General features: G+C 35.3%; 1 protein-coding gene across 1 annotated transcript in view; it reads right to left on the bottom strand.

The window, feature by feature from the left end:
* The window catches only part of LOC111522541 (olfactory receptor 4Q3), a 27,287-nt gene that overhangs the window by 9,203 nt on the left and 1,984 nt on the right, over positions 1 to 16,100 (bottom strand). Inside the window, exon 2 of the mRNA XM_023186638.1 lies at positions 5,008 to 5,102. The gene's annotated coding sequence lies outside the window, so the exon portion shown is untranslated. The remainder of the gene's footprint in view (positions 1 to 5,007; positions 5,103 to 16,100) is intronic.

Raw genomic sequence — 16,100 nt, 5'->3', positions numbered from 1 at the left:
GGAAGGAAGGAAGGAAGGAAGGAAGGAAGGAAGGAAGGAAGGAAGGAAGGAAGGAAGGAGGGAAGGGAGGGAAGGAGGGAAGGGAGGGAGGGAGGGAGGGACTACAAGGCAATAACTTGACCATAGATGCAAAAATTCTCAACAAAATACCAGCAAACTGAATCCAACAACACATTAAAAAGACAGGTCACCACAACCAAGCGAGTTTTATTCCAGGAATGCAAGGGTGATTCAGTATAAGTGAATCAAAAAGTTTGATACAGTACACTAATAGAATAAAAGACAAAAACTATACGATCATTTCAATAGATGCAAAAAAAAAGCATCTGATAAAATTTATCCTTGCTTCGTGATAAAAATTCAACAAATTTAGGCATAGAAGGAGCATACTTCAACATAATAAAGGCCATATATCAGAAACTCACAGTGAAAATCATACTGACATAGGAAAAACAAAAAGTCCTTCTTCTAAGGACAGAAAAAAGACAAGGATGCTCACTTTCACCACACCTATTTAATGTAGTACTGGAAGTTTTGGCCAGAGAATCAGCAAGAGAAAGAAATAAAAGGCATTCAAATTGGAAAAGAAGAAGTTAAATTGTTTCTCATTGCAGATGACATGATCTTATATAGACAAAAACATAAAAACGTTATCAAGACAACTCTTAGAAGTGATAAATGAATTCAGTAAGGTTGCAGAATACAAAATCAACATACAAAAATAAGTAGCACTTTTATGTGGTAATAATTGTCTGAAAAGAATTCAAGATAACAATCTTATTTATGATATCTACAAAATAAAAAATATAACTCTTAGGAATTAATTTAACCAAGGATGTGAAAGATATCTACAATGAAGCCATAAAATGTTTATGAAAAAGTTTGAAGACAGAAATAAATGGAAAGATAATCCAGCATTCATGGATTCAAATAATTAATATTGTTAAAATGTTCACACTACCCAAAACAATCTATGGATTTACCGAAATACCAATGACATTCTTCACAGAAATAGAAACAACAATCCGAAAATTTGTATGGAACTTACAAAAGACCTGGAATAGCCAAAGCAGTCTTGACCCAATAGAACGAAGTTGGAGGCATCACACTACCTGACCTCAAAGTATACTATAAAGCTATAGTAACCAAACCAGCATGATACTGGCATAAAAACACATGCAAAACCCAATGGAATAGAATACAGAGCCCAGAAATAAATCCACAGGTGATACACAGTCACCTAATAATATTTTGACAAGGCTGCCAAGAACACACAATGGGGAAAGGCCAGTATTTTCAATAAACGGTATTGGGAAAACTGCGTATCTATATGCAGAAAAATTAACTTATAAACCTTTATTTCATACCATACAAAAAATCAACTAAAAATAGTGTAAACACTGAAACATAAGACCTAAAGCTGTAAAACTACTAGAAGGGAAAACATAAGAGAAAAACTATACAACACTGGTGTAGGTAAAAGCTAAGGCAAGAAAAACAAAAATAGACAAAGGAGGTTACATCAAAATAAAAAGCTTCTGCTCAAAAGAAACAACAGAACCAAAAAATGACCTACAGAATCAGAGAAAATTTTTGCAAACTATGTATCTGATAAGGGGTTAATATTCAAAATATATGAGGAACTCAAGCAACTCAATAGCAAAAATCAGCAACAACACCAAATAATTCATTTTAAAAGTGGACAAAAAACCTGACTAGACATTTTTTAAAATATGACATGCAAATGACCAAAAAGCATATGAAAAAACTCCTCAGCATCACTGATCATCAGGTAAATACAAATCAAAACCACAATGAGATAGCACCTCAGCCCAATCATAATCAAACAGACAAAAGATGGCAATAGTTGGTGAGAATGCTGAGAAAAGGGAACATTTATACACTGTCGGTGGTAATGCAAATTAGTACAGTCATTATGAAAAACAATATGGAGGTTCCTTAAAAAATTAAAAATATATCTAGTGTATGTTTAAGTATACAGTAGGCATTCAGTAAATATTTGTGGAATAAATAAATGCCAATTAAATTTCTTGTGCGCTACATAAAATTCAACTCAAATATCTCCAGTAACTCTGCAGGTATAAATATTTGATGAGCAGAGAATGATTTTTCTTCAAAATAGATATAGAGAGTATTATGGTAAAGCTTACCCCTGTAGCTATAATGACAATCCCTTTTACTACTTAATTATTCCTCAGGAAGCTTTGACAATACATGGACACAAAAGAAAAAAGAAAAGATAAGATCTGCTTCCACATTTTCACTATTCTTTACAGGATAGTAAGAACTGGCTTTTGATTGTGAAAATTCAAAATGATATCCTCTTTTAAACAAACACTATCAAAACATCACAAGAGAGACAGAGCTCCAAGTCCCAACAGGCTATGATGCAAGTAAATAGACATATATAATACACTCACTTGAGCTTGCATTTTGACCATTAATATATGCTTTGAAGGTGGGGAAAATCTTTTAGGGTTTACTTTTTGCAGCCCATGAGAGATTACAAACAGGATCATGCAATTCGTTGGAAGTTCTTCACATGTCTTTGGCTCTGTGGAATAATATTTTGTCTCCTGTCCCTGACCTTCTCAGCATTCATTCAAAGAGCGAGTGAGAAGTATATAACACGTGAGTTACCCAGTTTTTTTTCAAAAATAATAGAAAATGTTTTCTTCTTGTCTTTGAGAAAACTAAAAATATATCTCAGAGTGAAATGCTGGCAAAGAATGAAGCTGAAAAATACAAGTTTTTCTTCTTGTTTCCCTGAATTCTGGAGGATATTTTTCAATTGTGGTTCCTATCCCTTTAAAATATGAATAGCCACATATACAAAAAGAATAGGATTTCAAGTGAAGATGTATATTAACTGATGAATTGATGGAGAAGGGTATATTTTGGTAATTTTTGTTACTTGGTGAGTAGAAGAAATATGGCATATTTCTCTTTCCAGCAATATTTTCTTTTGCAAGCCCAAATACTGATTTTCAGTTCCATTACATTAATAAGACTTGGTATTATACAAAGTACTTATTATTTAAGAAACAAAAATCTTCAGCTTGTATGACTTTTTCCTATTTTTGTTGTTATTTGGGCTAGAAGTTAACAAGAGAGTAATCAGGGGAAAAGTTTCATGTTTCAGGTTTGCCTAGATAGGAAAGGCCTCTGAGAACCACCACAGTGAGATGCAAAATAACACCAAAGGTCAAAGAAAGAAAAAGGAATATGTGGAAGAAAGCAGTGAATAAAAAACATGGAACTTTCATAATATAAACCTTATCTGCCTTTCTTGTTTTCCTGCAGCTGACTTGATCATGGTTAACAAATAACAAGCACATTGAACTTGGCCACCTTCACTCAGACCAGCTGCTCTCCCTAAGGTCAATGTCATAATGGGCATATGAAGTTCATATATTCACCTGGAAGCATATAAAAATATTTAGAGCAATTTAAGGGCCAAAGTGTGGCACACTTCTTCACAGCCTATAGTGTATCCAGCTACCTAAAAAGAAAAGAATGTATTTTGTATGCTAAACATTGGTAGAGATACATGAAAAAAGCATAAAACACCATATATCTTCTAATGACAGAGTTCTTTCTTATTACCAGTTTAAAACACTACAAGTAACCTGGAGTAGCTGAAATTGAAAGTAAATATTAATCTGTGCCCTGGCATGGCACTATATTGAGAAAGAGTATTTTTAAATATCTTGATTTTGTATTTTATCTTTATATCACTAATAAATCATAATGAATCAGGTATTCATAGTCCTGTTGAAAGAACTTCATACCCAGATAAATATAGTATCAATAATGCAGGTAGACAGAAGAAAGAGTAGACCCATTGTATATAGGTAATTTATTGGAATCACAAAAGTTTGCATTCCCGGTTTCAAGTCTAGTGGTCTTAGCAAGAAAAAAAAAAAAATCTCCACAATTCATATTTTCCCTGCTTTCTATTGTTGTGATTTATTAAAATAAATATGTGTAGGAGTTGAGTCATGAAAGTCACGCTTTTGTTGTTTAAACAAAACTCCAATTGTTTACTACTTTATAATATACATGATAAAGAATTTTGGTTGTTTCCAAGAAGAATCAGCATGCTCCATTTCATGTTTCAATTACCTCTGCCATCTCCATGTCTTCCAGACTAATGAATGTGTCCAGCATAGAAACTATCAACTTTGTTAGCTCCTTTATCCTCATGGGCTTTCCCTCAAGCCCAGAAATGCAGCTCCTCTACTTCAGTCTCTTCTCAGTAGCCTATACTCTCACCCTGATGGGAAATGCAGCCATTGTCTGTGCTGTGTGGTGGGACCGGCACCTTCAGACTCCCATGTATATCCTCCTGGGAAATTTCTCTCTCCTGGAAATATGTTATGTTACTACAACTGTTCCTAAAATGCTGGCCAACTTCCTCTCCACAAGCAAGTCCATCTCATTCATGAGTTGTTTTGCACAGTTCTACTTCTTCTTCTCTTTTGGGTATGATGAGGGCTTCTTCCTTTGCATCATGGCCTTTGACAGGTATCTTGCCATCTGCCGCCCTCTACATTATCCACGCATGATGAGTAAACAAGTATGCACTGGCCTTATTATCTTTGCCTGGTCATGTGGATTTGTAATCTTCCTGACTCCAGTTATTCTCATTTCACAGCTATCCTACTGTGGCCTAAATATTATCAACCATTTTGTTTGTGATCCTGTCCCATTGATGATGTTGTCCTGTTCTGAAGACATCATCACCCAGCTCATTTATTCCACATTCAATTCTGTCTTCATGATTGGCACCTTTCTCTTTATCCTTTGTTCCTATGTTCTGGTGATTCTGGCTGTAATACGGATGCCCTCAGAGGCTGGCAAACAAAAGGCTTTCTCCACTTGTGCTTCTCATTTGGCGGTTGTCACCTTGTTTTATGGCTCTATCATGGTGATGTATGTTAGTCCTGGATCAGGACACACAGTAAAAATGCAAAAAATCATTACCTTATTCTATTCTGTAATAACACCTCTCTGCAATCCTCTGATATATAGTCTCAGGAACAAAGAGATGAAAGATTCTCTGAGGAAAATCTTTAGGACTGGAAAAGGTGTTAATAAAATATAAATAAGAGATCATTTCCATTTATCAAATGGAACTTAATTAGACATGAATATTTGTCTACGGAATCATTGTTTTATTTAAGAACTGCTATAATAATGACCCATTAGCATCTTAAACACTACTAACCATAATTTGCAATACTGTGGTCTTAAGAAGAAAGCTTCAACGGTGAATTAGATTTTGTGTTGAAGTGAATAAAAAGCATATAAAATTCTGTGTCTAAGCTAATCAGAACCTCTATATGTAATTCAACTTTTTAAAAAGAATACAGATGTCCATTTTGTATTACTGAGCTAAAGCAATTGATAACACATGTAACAGATATCGTAGACTGCTCCCACAATTAACACCGTAATTCAATAATTGTCCACCAGGACATTCTGGCTGAAAAAAGTCAAATTTTTAGACGTTCATCTTGTCAAAATGTAGCAAGTGGGCTTTACATTATGGAAATAGATTAATAGCCTTAGTTTGATATTCAGTGTTTCTTCAGAGAGTACACAAAACAAGAATTAGGAATTTAAAGCAGTTTAGTTACCTGGAATATAGCGCAGGTAAGACCTAAACAAAAAGTTGAGCACTACTCAGGTTATAGCTTGCTTTGCCATAAACCCAGTTTAAACACAGGTTTTGATATCATAATTAATTTAGTATGAATACTGTGTGACTTGTGTACTGCTGGGCAGTACTAAAATAAAATTCTTAAAATCCATTTTATAAATATTTGACCAACATATTGCTTTAATTTTGATCTTTGTTTTGTTCTATGGCCATTTTTTTTTCAAATACAACTCTCAAAAACATGATGAAAAGGAATCACAATATGAAATGTAATTTACAGAATTTTAATTTGTAAACCCTCATAGTCATTTGCTTCGCAAAATGAGGTGCAGCTGCAATTAGTTTTTGTGTCATAAAGAACCTGTGTTGAGAATATTTTCTGGGTTTGAAAGGCAGGATTTATGTGAGTCCTGGGGAAATGGGTGGTTGTTTTATTATACTTCACATGTGAAATGTAAATTAAATAGCTAAATACTTGCCTGAAAAACTCTTTTATATAGGAAGAAAACATAAACAATTCAGAACTTCATTCAAACTGACTTAAATGGTGGCCTCTCTTTAAAGTGCTGATAAATTTAACACTGAGTTTCACCTTTCCATGCCAGTTTTGTTCATCTTTCTTAATTATATGAGAAAAAGGGGACAGAAATTCTTAATAAAATATAATGTCAATTGTTATGAGCATGCACAGTGCCCATATTTGCAATTATCTTCAAGTTAATCATTAACTAATCTTATCTTACCAATATTAAATTCTATCTCATATTGAGCTTGCTAGCACCTGATAGAAAAAATGGCAAACTATTTGGTACAGTAAAAAGCATTTCCATAAGATACAAACATGCCTTCATTGTGACAATATCTCTTCCTCAGTTCGTCCTCTGACTGGGCCAGGTCCCTGATGGGCACAGAGTTGAGAAACAAAGATCTGCATACTTTGTGCTTATTCTCATAGACCCATACATATGCCTCCACCTCAAATTTCCTTAAATCTGATTTTTCTGTATTTTGGGGGAGCTTTGCTTAGTGAAGTTTTTTTACAACAATCTTTATTCTACACATATCCTTATCTTGCATAGCAAGCTATTTGTCCCAACATTCAAAGTGGACAACTAAGTTTATTGCTCCCAGATCGTTGGTTTATGAGGATTTCCTCCATCACTACATTCTATGGCTACCCTTGAGAGGTGTTAAACTGCAGCATGCAGTCATACCTATGGCTTCATGGTGGGAAATAAATAGATTTCATACAACCAGCTAATAAAGAAGGAAAGAACCTCAGGCTTGGCTCACAAATGGATTGTCTGAATATACACTTGGACAAGGAAAATATTGACTAATGCAGCAGCTTAATGCCACTCAAGGGTAATCATAGAATGTAGTAATGGAGGAAATCCTCAAAAACCAATGATTTGGGAGCAATATACTTAGTTGTCCACTTTGAATGTTGGGAGAAATAGCTTGCTAGGCAAGTAGAATGATTGTTGTAAAAAAGCTTCACTAAGCAAAGCCCCCCAAAAATACAGAAAAATCAGATTTAAGGAAACTTGAGGTGGAGGCCTATGTATGGGCCTATGAGAATAAGCACAAAGTATGCAGATCTTTGTTTCTCAACTCTGTGCCATTAGAAAGTATCCTCCAGAGTGGAGGCACTCAACAGCTAGGTGAAAAGAATGAGTCATCTAAAAATGTCAGTCAATTCTGATTTCATTCACCTCAGTGCTTATAAAGGGGAATATAAAGAAAGTTTTATACATGGAAAATATGCACAAGCCAGAAAATACAGGCATTCTCTTACCAAGGTTGGTGACAAGTCACTGAGCCACCGATAAGCCACTGAAGATGCAGCCTTGATGAGAAACCAACGCTAAGCCCTCAATATGGCACCAATCTTTGAGAAAACCAGCCAGCAATGGGTGGCAAATTGATTACATCAAATTTTTTTTACTTTGGGGGGTGCAAAGTGACATGAAAGAGTGTAGTCAACCTCTACTTCTTCATTTCTTATTCACTCCCCAACCCCCTATGATCTTGCTTTCTATCTCCTCTGTTCAACTAAAACTTCTTTTCATCATGTTTCTATAGAGGATTAACAATAATCATCATATGGATATTTTATCTTAGGTATAACAAAGTATAGTAACTCAAATAGATTTTCCAATCTACCATTATTTTCATTAGTCAACATTATCTTAGCCAGAGAAGATGTGAACTCTACATTTTGTAATTCTGTGTTGTTTGGGTTTGAAAACCTTTGCTATAACCTGGGAATAAGTTGTCTTGGATCAGTTGCAGCCTCTTATGAACAAGAGTAAAGATGAAAAAGTTGAAAAATGTGTATTACCCTATAATTGCAACTCAAAATCTAGCTTATTTTTCATGTTTCACATGAAATAGATGTTTAACCTAGTAGTTCTCAACTTTAATATCCATATCAATCACCTATGGATCTTTTCAAAATGCAGATTCTCTGTGACATCAGAAAGATTGAAGAATAGGAGGTCCCAGTTTTCCCTCCCCTTCATAGAATGTTCAATTAGCAACTGTACACAGATAAAAACTCCTATGTGAACACTTCAAAACTCATGATTAAGCCTGAGAAACCTGTGTGAACTAAAGAACCAAACAATGCCACATGAGAAGGGTAAAAAGAATAGTCTCACTTTGACCACATCACCTCTCCCTCTCTCCCAAGTCAGCACACCACTTAGAATTTTTCTAGGCCCACAGTTTCTACAGTAGGAAAAGAGAACTAGAGATGGACATTCACGTTCCCTGCATTCTAAGATACTTCCCAGGAAGCCTACTCTGGTCTGACCTTGGAAGGAGCATAGGGGTAATAACATGGCTAGACTACTGTGGTCAGGTAGAAACAGATCAGGAAGGCAGAGCTCAGAGTGACAAACATGCAGATCTTGGTGGTAGCTCTATGTAACTGCCATCAGTGGTATGTGATTAGGGGTATTAGCCAACAGTGTAACAAGCCAACAAAGTGAAGCTGGTTGTCCCTGGAAATAGGAAGTTCTACCTGGCTTGAATCCCTAAACAATCAGCCTCCATGCCAGCCCCAGATCCCATCACAAAGCCCAGGGAGGGGAGATGACCACAGCGCATTTTGGTAAAGTACCAAATGCAGGCTAGACCTGCCCCACTCAGAAGCCCAAACAGTAGTTTGGCTTAGTCTCAAAACCCACAACAGGGACCTAGCCAGGCAGGGAGATGCATATCACAGCCCATTTTTAGCACAGTGTAGGGTCTAGAACTGCCTTAACTGGGGACTCGAACAGTGGTTCAACTCAGCCTCAAAATCATCCTCAAAGCCCAATCACAGAGAGAGATACCTGCCACAATGCATTTTGGCAAAGTGAAAGGGCTATATATACCCCAACAAGGAATCTAAATGGTGGTTTGGCTCAATCTCAAAGCCCACCCCAATGTCCCACCCAGGCAGGAAGGCAAACATTAAATGTGCATTTCCACCAAGTACAGTAGTTGTACTCTCCATCTTGAGCAGAGTCTCCACCTAACTTTGTGAGTAAGCCTGCAACCCCATACAACTGCAGAACTCAAAGAGTGGTATCATCTAGCCAGGAAATACATCCTGTGGCCTGGCCCAGTCAGAGGCAATCACCATCCAAGCAAGCAATTTTGTCTGCTTGCAGAGCTCATTTAGTGGTCTTACCAAAAATCAGAGCCCAGCCAGTAGTCCCAGCTGAACTCAGAGCAAACACAAAAGCTGAGCCATCAGGAGAACCTGAAAGCAGAAAGCAAGCTCTACCTACCAGGGTTGGTACCAGCTAACCAATCTAGAATCAAAGGTTAGACTAAATAATGAAAGTCTATTCCTGCCAACTAATACCTCCTCAGATGAACAGACACCAGTGCAAGAACACAAGGATTGTGAAGAATTGGGGAATGATGACACCTCCAAAATAAACTAATAAAACTCTAACAATGAACCCTAAAGAAATGGAGATTTGCAAAATGACTGACAAAGAAATCAGAAAATTCCTCTTTAAAAATGTAGTGAACTACAAGAATATAAGGATAGATAAATAAAATTTGGAAAATAATACACAAACAATGTAAGATTTTTGACAAAGCAATAGAAATAATAAAAATATAGAAATCTTAAAGAATAAAATCACTGAAATGAAAGTGCAATAGATAGCTCTAACAACAGGCTCAATAAAGCAGAAGAGAAACAATCAGTAAGCTAGAGACAAAACATTTAAAATAATTCAGTCAGAAAAAAATAAAAAGAATGTAAAATAAAGAAAGACTCTGGATATGAAGGAAAGAAGGAAAACTATGAAGGAAAACTATTAAGACCTAATATTCATCTAATAGGAGTTTTCAGAAAGAAAAGAAATAGAAAAGAGACCAGAAAGCATATTTGAAGAAGAAATTCTAAAAAATTACCAAATCGGGAGAAAGTTGCTAACATCTAAATACAGCAAATGCAGAGGTATACAAACAAGTTTAAGCCAAATAGGAATTATCCAAGATGTATAGTAATCAAAATAACAAAAATTAAAGAAAAAGAAAACATTCTGAAAACAGCAAGTAATGAGAAGCATATCACATACAAGGGAATACCAAAATAGCTGTCACTGGATTTCTCAGCAAAAACCCAGGAGACCAGGAGAGAGTAGGATAATGTATTCAAAGTGCTGAAGAGAAAAAACAAGGCCAGCAAGACTACTTAACCCAGCAAAGTTGTCCTTGGCAAATGAGAGGAAAAAAAAAACTTTTCCAGACAAACAAAAGCTGTGGGAGTTCATCACCACTAAATATGTCTTAAGAGAACCACTAAAGGGAGTTATTTGAGCTAAATTAAAAGGCTGCTAATTAAAAACATAAAACATATGAGAACATAAACGCATTGGTATAAGAAATACAAAGTCATATCCAGAATATTCTAAGACTGTAATGACAATGTGTAAAGCAATTTTTTTCCTATAATACAATGGTTAAAAGACAAACCTATTAAAACACATAGAGCAAAAATAGTCAATGGATACCCATTAGAAAATGATGTAAATTTTGACATCAAAAACATAAAATGTGGGAGAGGAGAAATTAAGTATACAGCTGTTGTTGGCAAATAAAGTGTACAGTTGTTGTTGCTGTCAGCTTAGAATAGTATATCATGTAAAAATAAAGACTAAAAACATCACCCAACACTACATAAGTACATGGAAATTAAGTGACTTGCTCCTGGATGACTTCTGGGTGAACAATGAAATTAAGGCAGAAATAAAAAAAGTCTTTGAAATAACTGAAAACAGGGACAAAATATGCCAAGATCTCTGGGATGCAGCAAAAGCAGTGTTAAGAGAAAAGTTTATAGCACTAAACAATTACCTCAAAAAGTTAGATATATCTCAAATTAATGACCTAGCATCAAACAGAATAGCTAGAAAAACTAAAACAAAGCTAGCAGGAAAAAAAATAACTAAAACCAGAGCAGATCTGAATGAAATAGACCAGAAAATTAATGCCAAGAATCAATGAAACCAAAAGTTGATTCCTTAAAAGGATAAACAAGATTGATGGGCTGCCAGCTACAGTAACAGAGAGAGAGAGAGAGAGAGAGACAGAGACAGAGACAGAGAGAGAGAGAAGATTCAAATAACCACATTAAGAAATGACAAAGGGAATATTACAAATGATCCCAGAATACAGAATATCCTCCAAGACTATTAGGAACACACCTCTATGAACACAAACTACTAAATCTAGAATAAATGGATAAATTTCTGGAAACAACCTCCCAAGATTGAATCTGGGAGAGATTAAAACCCTAAAAGATGAATATTAAGGTCCAACATATAAGCAGCAATAAAAATCTACCAACCAAAAAAGTCCTAGACCAGATGGTTTCACAGCCAAATTCTACCAGATATACAAAGAAGAGCTAGAACCAATTCTACTGAAACTATTCCCAAAAATGAAGAGAATGGACTCCTGCCTAACTCATTCTACAAAGGCACATCTCTTTGATACCAAAACCTGGCAAGTGAAAGTTTATAGCTACAAGTGCCTACACTAAAAAAGTAGAAAAATTTCAAATAACCTAGTGATGTATCTTTAAAAACTAAAAAAGCAAAAGCAAACAAACCCAAATTATTAGAAGAAAATAAATAATAAAGGTCAGAGTAGTAATAAATGAAATGGAAAGAAAACACACAATACAGAAGATCAACAGAGAGAAAAGTTTGTTTTTTGAAAAGATAAACAAAATCAACAAAACTTTACCCAAGAGAAAAAGGGAAAAGACCCAAATAAATAAAATTAAGACATAAAACCAGTACTGCAGAAATTAAAAGGATCACTTGCAACCATATGCCAATAAACTGGAAAATCCAGAGAAAAATAGATAAATTCTTAGATACATACAACCTACCAAGTTTGAGCCATGAAGAAATCCAAAACCTGAACAAACCAATAACAAGTAATGAGATCAAAGCCCTAATAAAAAGTCTCTCAGCAAAGAAAAGCCCAGAGCATGATGGCTTCTCTGTTGAATTTTACCAGATATCTATAGAAGAATTAACACCAGCCCTACTCAAACTATTCCGAAAAATATAGGAACACAAAATACATCTAAATTCATTCTATTAGGACATTATTACTCTGATACAAAACCAGAAAGAGACATATCAACAAAAGAAAACTACAGACCAATATCCCTGATGAACACTGATGCAAAAATCCTCAAGAAAATACTAGCAAACTAAATCCAACATCACATTAAAAAACTAATTCACCATGATCAAGTGAGTTTTATTCCAGAAATGCTAGGATGATTCAACATATGCAAATCAATAAATGTAATTAATCACATAAACAAAGTTAAAAACAAAAACTATAGGATCATTTCAATTGATGTTGAAAAAGACAACCATAAAATAGGAGAAAATATTTGTAAACTATCCATCTGACAAGGGATTAACAACCAGAATTTATAAGGAGTTCAAACAACTCAATAGGAAAATTCTGATCATCTAATTTAAAAATGGGCAAAAGATCTTGCTCAAAGAAAGACATATAAATGGCAAACACGCATGTGAAAAGTGCTCAACATCACTTATCATCAGAAAAATGCAAACCAAAACTACAAGACGAATCATCTAACCCCAGTTAAAATGGCTTATATCCAAAAGACAGGCAGTAAGAAATGCTGGCTAGGGGCCGGGCACGGTGACTCACTCCTGTAATCCCAGCACTTTGGGAGTCCAAGGCGGGCAGATCACAAGGTCAGGAGATCGAGACCATCCTGGCTAACACGATGAAACCCTGTCTCTAGAAAAAATAAAAATAAAAAAAAAATTAGCCGGGCGTGGTGGCAGGCGCCTGTAGCCCCAGTTACTTGGGAGGCTGAGGCAGGAGAACGACATGAACCCGGGAGGCAGAGCTTGCAGTGGGCCCAGATCACACCACTGTATTCCAGGACCTGGGTGACAGAGCAAGACTCCGTCTCAAAAAAAAAAAAAAGAAATTCTGGCTAGGATATGGAGAAAGGGGAACCCACTGTTGGTAGAAAAGTAAATTAGTACAATCACTATGGAGAACAGTTTGGAGGTTTCTCAAAGAAAACAAAAATAAAGCTACCATATGACCCAGCAATGCCATTGGTAGGTATACACACAAAAAAAAGGAAATCAGGATATCTGAGAGATACCTGCATTCTCATGCATATTGCAGCACTATTCACAATAGCCATGATTTGGAAGCAACCTGTGTCCATGAACAGATGAATAAAGAAAGAAAATGTGGTTAATACACACAATGGAGTAATATACAGTCATAAAAAAGAATGAGATCCTGTTATTTGCAACAACATGGATAGAACTGGAGGTTATTATGTTAAATAAAATAAGCCAGGGACAGAAAGATGAATTTTCCATGTGCTCACTTATTTGTGGGAGCTAAAACTTAAAATAACTGGATTCATAGAGATAGAGAATAGAGTATTAGTTACCAGAGACTGGGAAGAATAGTAGGGTTAAGGGGAGGAATGGATAATGGGTATAAAATACAGTTAGATAGAATAAATAAGATCTAGTATTTGATAGTACAACAAGGTGACTATAAGCAAACATAATTTATAGTACATTTAAAAATAACTAAAGAGTATAATTGCATTGTTTGTAACACAAAGAAAGGGTAAATGTTTGAAGTGATGGACATCCCATTTACCCTGATGTAATTATTATACATCGTATGCCTGTAGCAAAATATCTCATGTACCCCATAAACATATACAGTCACTGTGTACCCATACAAATTTAAAAAGGAAAATATAAAATAAACAACCTGATATTACAACTCAAGTGACTAATGAAAGAAAAACAAACTAAACCCAAAGTCAGCAGAAGGAAAGAAATAACAATGATCAGAATGCAAATAAACAAAATAGAGACTAAAACTATAATAGAAAAGAACTCAATGTAATAAAGAGTGTTTTTTCAGAAGGATAAACAAATCAACAAACCTTTAGCCAGACCAAGAAAAAAAGAGAAAGGACTCAAATATTAATACGATCAAAAGTGAAAAGGGAGACATTACAATTGATACCATAGAAACATAAAAGCTCATAAGAAAAAAAAAACTTATAAGAGAGTACTATGAACAGTTGTACACTAACAAATTGAATAAAGTAGAAGAAATAAATAAATTCCAAGATACATGAAAGATACCAAGACTGAATCAAGAAGAAATAGTAAGTACGAACAGACCAAAAATGAGTAAGAAGATTGAATTGTAATAAAGTCTCCCATCAAAGAAAAGCCCAGAATACCTTTACTGTTATATTCTACCAAACATGTAAATAATTAGCAATCCTCAAACTCTTCCCAAAAAAATCTAAGAGGAAGGAATACTTCCAAACTTTTTTACATGGCCAACATTACTCTGATACCAAAGACAGACGAGAACAAGAAAAAGAAAAGAAAAATCACAGGCCAATATCCCTGATGAATGTAGATGCAAGAATCCTCAATCAAATACTAGCACGCTGAATTCAATAGCACATTAAAAAGATAACTTACCATGCTCAAATGGATTTACCCTAAGGATACAAGATGGATCAACATACATAAATCTATAAATGTGATCTACAACATTAACAAAATGAAGCCCCAAAATTATATAATCATCTAATTAGATGCAGAAATAGAATTCACATTAAAAAGATAACATACCATGCTCAAGTGCATTTACCCCAAGGATATAGGATGGATCAACATACATAAATCTATAAATGTGATATACAACATTAACAAAATGAAGCCCCAAAATTATATAATCATTGAATTAGATGCAGAAATAGCATTTGAAAAATTCAACATTTTTTCATGAAAAGATTCTCAACAGAGTTGGTTTAGAAGAAATATACTTCAACACAATAAAGACCATATATTACAAGCCTACAGCTCACATTATATTCAATGTACCCTCCAAATCTCAGGTTTAATTGTGATCCCCAATGTCAGATGGGGTGCCTGGTGGGAGATGTCTGTGTTATGGGGATGAATCCCTCATTGGATGGTGATGGTATCCAACCCAACCCTCATGAACGGGTTTGTATTTTACCTATAGTAGAGTTACCATTAGATCTGATGGTTAAAAAGAGTATGGGACAATGTCCCCCCACAACCTTGCTCCCTCTCTTGCTATGTGACACACCTGCTCCCCCTTCACTTTCTTCAATGAGTAAAAGCTTCCTTAGGCTTCAAAAGCTAAGCAGATGCTGATGCCATGCTTGTACTGCCTGCAGGACCATGAGCCAAATAAACCTCTTTTCTTTATAAATTACTCAGTCTCAGATATTCCTTTATAGCAACGTAAAATGAACTAACACAAATGTTATTGGTGATTTATGCAATGGCCATTTTAAGGGTGTGGTGGGGGGAAGCCGTATTTAAATATATTGGAGGTGAGGAAGACATCAGGAAAAGATGAAGATTCCTTACCGTCTCTTAAGTATGGCAGGAGCACACCTGCCTCGTGGCCCCTATACATGCCATCTCCTCTACCTGGAATGCTCTTTTCCCAGATATTTATATTTCTTTCCCCCACACTCCCTTCAAGTCTTTGACCAAATATCACCTTTTCAGTGAGGCCTTTCCTGACTAGCTATTGAAAATTCCGCCCAGGGAAATTAAGAGATATTGGTCAAAAGGTACAATGTTTCAGCTAAACAGGATGAATACATTTGGAGATCTATTGTACATCATGGTGACTGTAGTTAGTAGTCATGTTATACTATTGTCCCTAAATATCTGCAGTATCTGGGGGGCAATTGGTTCCAGGACTCCCCAAGGACACCAAAATTCTGGGATGTTCAAGTCCCTTATATAAAATGATATCATTTTATATTTGCATGTAACCTATGCATATTCTTCCA

The sequence above is a fragment of the Piliocolobus tephrosceles genome, chromosome 6 (assembly GCF_002776525.5).
Source record: "Piliocolobus tephrosceles isolate RC106 chromosome 6, ASM277652v3, whole genome shotgun sequence".
Classification (NCBI taxonomy): Eukaryota; Metazoa; Chordata; class Mammalia; order Primates; family Cercopithecidae; genus Piliocolobus; species Piliocolobus tephrosceles.
The sequence above is the reverse complement of the archived record's forward strand: the minus strand, read 5'-3'. Positions and strand labels throughout refer to the sequence as shown.